Genomic DNA, 9,908 nt, shown 5'->3' on the forward strand with positions numbered 1-9,908 from the left:
ATGAAAGTAATTGTGATGACAAGGAAAACAATAATGATGGTGGATTTGATAAAGAAATTTTCAGGAAAACTAAGACTTATTAATGAAACCATTTCAATGAATGCTTTCAATATCTCTTGCTGTTTTTAGTACCAAGGTTTTTTTTTTTTTTTTTTTTTTATGGAGGTTTTTTTTTCCCTTTATTGAAAAACTTAAGACTTGGGTACATCACAACCAATTTCTGGGGGTGGGAATAATCAACCCCCCCCCCACACACACAAAACAGTTAATACTGGGCCAAAGTAGAACCCAGAGAATATGTTCTTATAATTGAAAATTTCTAGGTGCTTCATAATTGACCTTTTGATACAAAATGACCTATTAAACTTGCAACTTCTGTTTTGTGGTGTTGAGGTCCTTAGGACAATCTAGGAAGTCTTCAAACCTTGAGCTGAATTCCATGAGGAGTTATTTGGCTTCTGGCTCATCTTCCTTCCCTTGTCTAGGAGGTAGCAGCAGCGACCGCACCCACCTTCGGGGCAGCTTCTTTCTTGGCGTGATGAGCCTGCAGAATTGCTACAGCTTCATCCACCTTGGAGCAGAGAGACTCTGAGGACTCCAGCATGTGCAACAGCTCCGAGTTGTCGATCTCCAGCAGCATGCCTGTGATCTTTCCAGCCAGATTGGCATGCAGTGTTTGGATTAGAGGGAATAAACGTTCCCCCAGCATCTGCTTTTGTTCCTGGGGGGCTGCAGCGGCCAGCATGCAGGCAGTCAGGGGCTCCTGGCCCTGAACGTGCACTGCAGGCAGAGGTGCCTGCAGAGGCTGAATGGCAGGGTGAGGGCTGTGGAAGCTGGAGGCGTACTTGTATGAGCCACAGCCCGAGGAGCAGCAGCAGCACCTGCAGCACGGGATGTAAAGTTCTGCACGGCTGTGGGAACACCTTGAGGTCTCCCACCTTGCTGCCAGCGTGGATTAGGCCTCATCTGTGCTAACTGGTTAGGGGTGTAATAAGCAAGTCTTCCCTGAGCCTGTGAAACTGGTGGAACAAAGTAGCCACCAGCTGCAGGTTGGAACTGATTTAAAAAGGTACTGGCAGGGAGAGCTCTCATCCCAGACACACACCGCATGTACTGGTTGGTCAGGTGAGCCTTTCTCTCCTCTTTCCTCTGAGCCAGGGCAAGGTACAGTGGCTTGGAGCCCAAAATGCGTCTGTTCATCTCAGTAACTGCCTTGGTCGCCTCTTCAGGAGATGAAAAGCAGAGGAAGCCAAACCCTTTTTTCCTCCCATCCTCCAGCATTATCTTAGAACTGGTGATTGAACCAAAGGGAGAAAACTCTTTCCTTAATTTCTCATCATCAATGGTGTCATCCAAGTTCATAATGTAGAGATTTACTCCCTGGTATCAACTAATTCTCTCCTGCTTCAGCTGCTTCAATTCATCAAACAAACACTATTATAACTAAGGTAATGGATAACACCAAACACAGTGGTGGTGGGTGACTTTAACACCCCACTCTCATCAATTGACAGGACATCCTGGGAAAAATAAACAGAGAGGCATCTGGACTAAATGAGGTCATAGAAGGAATGAACCTAACAGATATCTACAGGAAATTTTATCCAAAGGCTGCAGAATATACATTGTTTTCAGCAGCACATGGAAAATTCTCTAAAATAGACCATATATTAGGCCACAAAGCAAATCTTAACAAATTCAGGAAAATTGAAATAATTCCTTGCATTCTATCTGACCACAATGGAATTAAACTACAAATCAGTAGCAAGAAAGGCTACAGAGCATACACAAAATCATGGACACTAAACAATAAACTACTAAATGATGAATGGGTACTGAAGAAATCAAGACGGAAATCAAAAAATTTATAGAGTCAAATGATAATGAGAACACAACATACCAAAATCTCTGGGACACAATGAAGGCAGTTCTAAGAGGTAAATTTATAGACTTAAGTGTCTATATTAAGAAATCAGAAAGGTCACAAGTAACTGACCTAATGCTTCACCTTAAAGCCTAGGAAAAAGAACAAGGCAAACAAAAAATCAGTAGACGGGAAGAAATAATAAAGATGAGGGCAGAAATTAATGAAATAAAAAAACAACAAAAAAATAATCCAAAGAGTTGGTTCTTTGAAAGGATAAAGAAGATTGATAAACCCTTAGCAAATCTGAACAAAAGAAAGAGAGAAGAGACACAAATTAATAAAATCAGAGATGAACAAGGTAACATCACAACAGATTCCAGAGAAATTCAAATAATCATAGGGACATACTATAAAAGCATATACTCCACAAAGTATGAAAATCTGAAAGAAATGGATGATTTCCTTGATCTATATGACCTACGTAAATTAAATCAAAATGAGATTAATCACTTAAATAGACCTATAACAAACATGGAGATCCAAACAGTTATCAATAATCTTCCAACTAAAAAAAGCCCAGGCCCAGATGGATTCACTGCTGATTTTACCAGACCTTTAAGGAACAGCTAACACCATTGCTTCTTAAGCTTTTCCAGGAGATAGAAAAGGAAGGAATTCTACCCAATTCCTTCTATGAGACCAGTATCACCCTGATACCAAAACCAGGCAAACACAGAACATAAAAAGAAAATTACAAACCAATCTCCCTCATGAACATACATGCAAAAATTCTCAACAAAATATTGGCAAACAGAATACAAGAATATATCAGAAAGATCATTCACCCTGACCAAGTAGGCCTTATCCCAGTAATGCAGGGATGGTTCATTATATGCAAATCTATAAATGTAATACATTATTTAAATGGGTTGAAGGACAAAAATTACATGATCATCTCATTAGACGTAGAGAGAGCATTTGACAAAATCCAACATCCCTTCATGACAAAAGTCCTACAGAGACTGGGAATAGAAGCAACATATCTCAATATAATAAAAGCTATTTATGACAAGCCTACAGCCAACATATTACTAAATGGGGAAAAACTGGAAGCTTTTCCACTAAAATCAGGAACAAGACGAGAGTGTCCACTATCCCCACTTTTATTTAATATAGATTTGGAAGTCTTAGCCATAGCAATAAGAAAAGAGACACACATAAAAGGGATACAAATTGCAAAGGAAGAGATCAAGTAGCCTTCATATATGCTAGCAACAAACATACAGAGGATGAAATCAGAGTTTCACTCCCACTCACAATTGCATCAAAAAAAGAAATAAAGTACCTTGGAATAAACCTAACCAAGGTAGTAAAGAATCTCTACAATGAGACCTTTAAAACACTCAAGCGAGAAATTGCAGAACACACTAGAAAGTGGAGAAACATCCCTTGTTCCTGGATTGGAAGAACCAAAATTGTGAAAATGGCCATCTTACCAAAAGCAATCTATACATTTAATGCAATCCCTATCAAAATTCCAAAGGCATTCTTCATGGAAATAGAAAAAACAATCCAAAAATTCATTTGGAATCACAAAAAACCTCAAATATCTAAAATAATACTGAGCAGCAAAAATGAGGCTGGTGGTATCACCATACCTGATTTTAAACTATACTACAGAGCCATAGTAACAAAAACAGCATGGTACTGGCACAAAAACATACATGTAGATCAGTGGAACAGAATAGAGGACCAAGATGTAAGCACAGGTAGCTATAGCCACCTGATATTTGATAAAAATGCCAAAAATACTCATTGGAGAAAAGACAGCCTCTTCAGCAAATGGTGTTTTGAAAACTGGAAATATATCTGCAGAAGGATGAAAATAGATTCTTCTCTCTCACCATGCACAAGAATTAAGTCCAAATGGATTAAAGACCTTAACATCAGACCTGAAACTCTGAAACTGCTAGAGGAAAAAGTAGGGAAAACTCTTCAACATATTGGTCTTGCCAAAGACTTTCTGAATACTACCCCAGTTGCTTAGGCAATAAAACCACAGATTAATCACTGGGACCTCATGAAATTACAAAGATTTTGCACTGCAAAGGACACAGTGAAAAAAGCAAAGAGGCAACCTACAGAATGGGAAAAACCTTTGCCACCTATATATCTGATAGAGGATTAATATCTAGGATATACAAAGAACTCAAAAAGTTAAATAATAAGGAATCAAACAAGCCAATAATAAAATGGCCTATGGGGCTAAATAGAGCATTCTCAATGGAAGAAATACGAATGGCATATAAGCATCTAAAAAATGTTCTACGTCACTAGTCATCAGGGAAATGCAGATTAAAACTACATTGAGATTACATCTCACTCCTGTCAGATTGGCCACCATCATGAAAACAAATGATCATAAATGTTGGCAGGGATGTGGTGAAAAAGGAACCCTTCTACACTGCTTGTGGGAATGCAATCTGGTCCAGCCATTGTGGAAAACAGTGTGGAGGTTCCTAAAACAGCTAGAGATTGATCTACCATATGACCCAGCTATACCCCTCCTAGGCATATATCCAATGGAATCCTCTCATTTCTTAGAAGTATGTGCTCAACCATGTTTATTGCTGCTCAATTTATAATAGCTGGGAAATGGAACCAGCCTAGGTGTCCCTCAACTGATGAGTGGATAATGAAGATGTGGCACATTTATACAATGGAGTTCTACTCAGCAGTAAAGAAAAATGAAGTTATGAAATTTGCAAAAAAGTGGATTGTCTGGAAAGGATTATACTAAGTGAGGTAACCCAGGTCCAGAAAGCCAAGCACCACATGTTCTCCCTCATATGTGGATCCTAGCTACAGATGATTGGGTTTCTGCATGAGAAGGAAAATACTTAGTAACAGAAGCCAATAAGTTAAAAAGGAGATATAAAGGGAAGAGAAAGGAAGGGAGGAGGGTACTTAATAGGTTGGTATTGTATATATGTAAGTACAATGATTGAGATGGTGAGGTAATATGATGGAGAATGGGATTTCAAAGTAGAAAGTGTGGGAGGGGGAAGGTGGTTATTAACATGGGATATTTTTTTATAATCATGGAAAATGTTAATAAAAATTAAAATAAAGAAAAAAATGTAACAACAAATGTTGAGGATGTGGAGAAATAGGAATCCTCATTCACTGTTGGTGGGTATGTAAACTTACACAACTACTCTGGAAATAAATATGGAGATTCCTGAAAAGGATGCATATAGAGCAACCAATAGATCTAGTTATTCCCCTACTGGGCATTTATTCTAAATGTTCCATGTTTTACTGCAGAGATATTTGCTCAACCATTTTTATACATCCTCAATTCATTATAGTTAAGAACTGGAATCAACCCAGGTGCCCATCATTGGATGAAAGAATAACAAAATTGTAGTACATTTACACAAAGGAATTATACTTAATAGTAAAATAAATGGTACAAAGAAATTTTTAGAAAAATGGACACACTTGGAACAGATCATAGTAACATACTTACAGATCACAGAAAGACAAATGCCACATGGATTTATCTGCAGTTCCAAACCTGGACCAAATGATTTGCTGTCAGACCTGATAGGCAACTCAAGTCCCAGACCATAGAGATGGAAATTTTTGGGTAGAGGGGAAGGGAAGGGTGGGAGGAAACAAACAAAACTAAATCCAAATTGAACTAGTACCATACAACCATTTATCCTTGGACATGGATTAAAAGATATTAGCCTCAGTAGGAGTAAATGGGAATCACCTGAAAAGAAGGATCATGGAGAGCATGGGATGAAACCTAAAAACTTGCTTTTTTGTCTCTGGCTTGTAACTCCCAGTACCAGAAATTGATTGCTTCCCACAATGAGCTGTTGATCAAAGAGACTTACAAGTTCTCCTAAATAAGACTGGTTTCTGTGTATGCACTTGATTACCCACCTGAGGCAAAAGTAAAATTCTATTGCTAAAGATACCATATGCTGCTGAAACAGAATATGGAGAGACCTGTCTGGAACATAGAAGAATGCCAGTTCCCAGACAGTTACCTGTCTAGTGCTGGAAAGCGCTACATGAGCTACAGAGGGAAAGTTGCCAACCATGTTCTGATATACAAGAGTTCTAAGCTACCTGGAAGTAAACACTCTGACAGGATGTGCATACAAGTGTATGTGTGTGTGTATGTATGTATGTATGTATGCATCTATCTATCTATCTATCTATCTATCTATCTATCTATCTATCTATCTATCAATCTAATAACTTTCAGGTTGGCTAAGAGAGCCACTCAGTGTAAAGGAACCCACATCTGGAATTTTTAACCACATCAGAATACTATGGAGACAAAGATTATGTTCTCCAGTATCAACCTCTCACTAGTCTTTGGCTAAAAGAGGGGTTACATACATCAAATTCTTCCTAAGTTAATAATGTTTATCCCATTTAATTTATGCTGATTTCACTCTCCGCTGGATAATCTGTTCTTCTTTTGCAGAAAGTAGCGAGACCTAAGGAGATAAACTACCCCTCACACTTCAATCAAGCCACAGTAGAAACCAAAGAGGCATTGGGGATATGAACAAGAGTGCTGCTTCCATGGTGAACCTGTCAATCAGTGCCAGGGTGAAGGTGACTGAACCTGTGGGTACTAACCCCTTACCAAAATGGACATCCAGAGGTTTGTCACTGAACTAGACTTAAAACTCACCCATCTTGGCCCAGGAATTTTGTGGAAGAAGGTACAGAATAATTATAAGATCTATGGCTTGAGACATCATGCCCAGAGGCATTCTGTCTACCCCTAAAAACTGACTGCTGCTCCCACAATGCATAACCAAAAAGCCCACAGGGAATGCCTGCAACACCACTGAGGAGGGACCTAGGAGATGGGGCAGGTATGCGGGCAAAAAAAAAAAAAAAGTATCAACACATGATATATCCATACAATATATGTTGCTAGTAATAATAATAATAATAATAATAATAATAATAATAATAATAATTAAAATGTGGATGCAAGTACAAAAAGCATCCTAAATAAGGGATTTAACTGCAAAATTCAAATGTTTAAGTAACCCTAATGATGAATGTGTAGACATATTTTTGCTGGACTGATGAAGGAAACTGGGTAAAGACAGACTTGTAAGCACGTCTGTTTGGTCCAACCATCCTTTTTCCTTTATTATGAGTCTGTTCTGACATGTAATAATCAAGTATTCTCATTTAATGTTCCATTATGATCCATTTTGAATCAAGTCCATATTTAAATATACAGTTGTGAGTTGACTGGCATCCAGAGCTATATATGTCTTTGTCTTAAAAAATCAAGATATTCAAGAGGTTACAGGAAAAAATAATAATCAATGTAGAACAGTTGTTAAGCAAATGAAGACCAAGAAAACAATATCACCAAAATACCAGATGATGGAAATTAACTCACACCTTTTAATAATAATTCTGAATATTAAGGATCGAAATGCCCCAGTCAAAAAACATAGACAAATAGACTAAATCAGAAAATCAGATCCATCTTTTCACAATCTTCAAGTTCTGAAAATAAGTGACTGATAAGTGAATGGCCCTGCATGGAAAAGAGATATCATCCTCTCTATGGCTCAGGGAGCATTGTGGGAGATGGGACAGAAAGAATGTAAGAACTAGAGAATGGGAAGGAATTCTGTGGAGCTCTGGCATCTAGACACAATAAGACCATTGCACTTATGAACTCATACAGAATGTGGTGATCTGGACAAGATCTACATGTGATGTGGCCAGTCAACAATAGATAAGGAGGGGCTTATGAGGAGCAATCCTTTTCCTAATGAACTAATGACAGAAGGCTGGCAGAATAGAGGGAGTTAGTCTCTTCTGTTGCATAGCCACTGGTAAGTAATAAGAAGAAGCAGTAGAATGAAATTAAGAATAATGGAAAATAATATGAGGTACATATGATCAAAATGTAAGATATATGTATAGGTATATTAAAATGTAAAAAATAAAAGTTTGAAAAGTTTGGACTGCAATTGAATTTGATAAAACATTTCAAATAGTGTGTACAGGTTATGCTGATAATTTTGCATGTCAAGCACATGACACCATTCTCAGAAACCTTGATTTTCTTCCCATGCTGTTTGCTTATGTTTAGTTTCCTTGCTTCTGCTTGGTGTTGCTTTTCTTTTCCTGAAATATACTAACAGAACTTTTAAATAAAATTCTCCTTTATGTTTTGGCATGCAGCTGCAGGCATCTGGCTCCTAATAGAAGCATGTACATGAAATCTATGGCAGCCTTGAGAGCTAGAAGAGGAGCTGCCTTGGTATATGCTCAAACCCACAGGCTTCTAGAAAAGGCTACTTGTTTTCTTCTGCACTCTGTGTTCTGGCCAATGCTCCAATATAAGAGAGTATTTTGTGAATACTTTTAACAAATATTTTATTTTTATTTATATATTTGAGAGAGGGAGAGAGAGAGAGAGAGAGAGAGAGAATGCCAGGGCCCCTAGCCACTGCAAACAAACTTTAGACTCATGCATCACCATGTGCATCTGGCTTACCTGGCTACTGGGAAATCTAACCTGGATCCTTATGCTTTGCAGGCAAGTGCCTTAACCACTAAGCAACATCTCCAGCCCCTGAGGACTTTTTGAAGTGTATGGGAACTGTTCACTTAAGGATGATGTGCCTCAATTCTAGAAATACAATGATCTGTACCCATTAAAAGGAATGTCCAATTTCATTCTATTAGTAGTTTTATGATCATATTGAAACTAGTCTTTCTTATATTAGCACTACTCTTCATTTTAATTTCAAAGTTGTAATTAGGTGGTGTAAATTATGTTCTTTAATGTGAAGTAAGTATGTAACAACTATAGGTCCTCTCTATTCTGTCTTTTTCCACACCATTCACTAGAAAGGAACACACACTTGTAACAATCCATACTGACTTCAAAAGACCTTTCCCTAGTGAAAATAATCTATGTTTAAAGAATTGTTAAATTGATAAATAAATAAAAGCAGTTCATATTCATTATGTACCACAGATTTTGAGATGTGTATACATTGTGGGAGGGCTAATGTGCACCATTTTGCATACATATTTTTACATGGCGATGAAACTCAAAATGTCCTTCACAATTTTCAAGAACATAGGTCACTAGTATTAGCAGTAAGCACCATGTTGTACTAGAGATCTCACTCAAACTAGGGGAACATTATACTTAGTAATATAAACCAGGTGCAGAATGGGAAGTGGAATAAGTGCAGGAGACAGAGAGGACATGGGTGGTCTTTCTCGCTTATATCTCACAGAGATCTTGGGCCCCAACCTCTGCCAGTCTTAGGTTCTGGCACCATTCTGCCCTAGAGCTTTATTTCAGTGCAGGTTGCTTCCAAATCTATTCCATAGCCTGTCAGCTTCTTCAGTCACTTGCTTTTAATGCCCTGTTCAATTTTCTCTATTATCATTATGTCTGGTTCTTGCTTCTCTGTCTCACTCACCCATCCATCCCCATCTGTTTATTACTTAGCCATATAATTAATGTTTAAAGAAGAACCCAGGCTTCCTGAGGTAAACATGTGCAGGCTGAGTTCATATGTTCTGGCCTACACAATCAGACCTGATCTTGCCTACCTGCTGGTCGTTCTTGCTCAAGCCTTCTCCTTGACTCCCTCTTATTTCCATCACATATTTGGCATTCAATTTTACATTGCCTATTCTCTGGTCATTGGGCTTTTTTGTTGGTGATAGTTTTTTTTTTTCTTTCTCAAAATAGTTCATTGAGGCCATCAATGGTATTTCTTTTTCAAAACTCCTCACATCCTGATACAATACCAATGTTTAGAATATTGAAAACATCTGTATAACTTGTATTTTATTTTCCTCTATGCTACTAAAGGCTTCTATGCAGCTCAAAGATATTGATAGGGAAAAATTAAAACATCTTTCAGCTGCAAGTGGTGCTTCAGATATCATTTGACTTTTAATAGATAGGTGGGAATATAGAAATCAAGAAAGACTAATAAATTTC

At 37.8% G+C, this 9,908-nt stretch overlaps 1 pseudogene; it reads right to left on the bottom strand.

Moving 5' to 3' along the window:
- Positions 1 to 481: 481 nt before the first annotated feature.
- On the bottom strand, positions 482 to 9,658 carry LOC101594284 (annotated as a pseudogene).
- Positions 9,659 to 9,908: the final 250 nt, after the last annotated feature.

Source organism: Jaculus jaculus, chromosome 6 (genome assembly GCF_020740685.1).
Source record: "Jaculus jaculus isolate mJacJac1 chromosome 6, mJacJac1.mat.Y.cur, whole genome shotgun sequence".
Lineage (NCBI taxonomy): Eukaryota > Metazoa > Chordata > Mammalia > Rodentia > Dipodidae > Jaculus > Jaculus jaculus.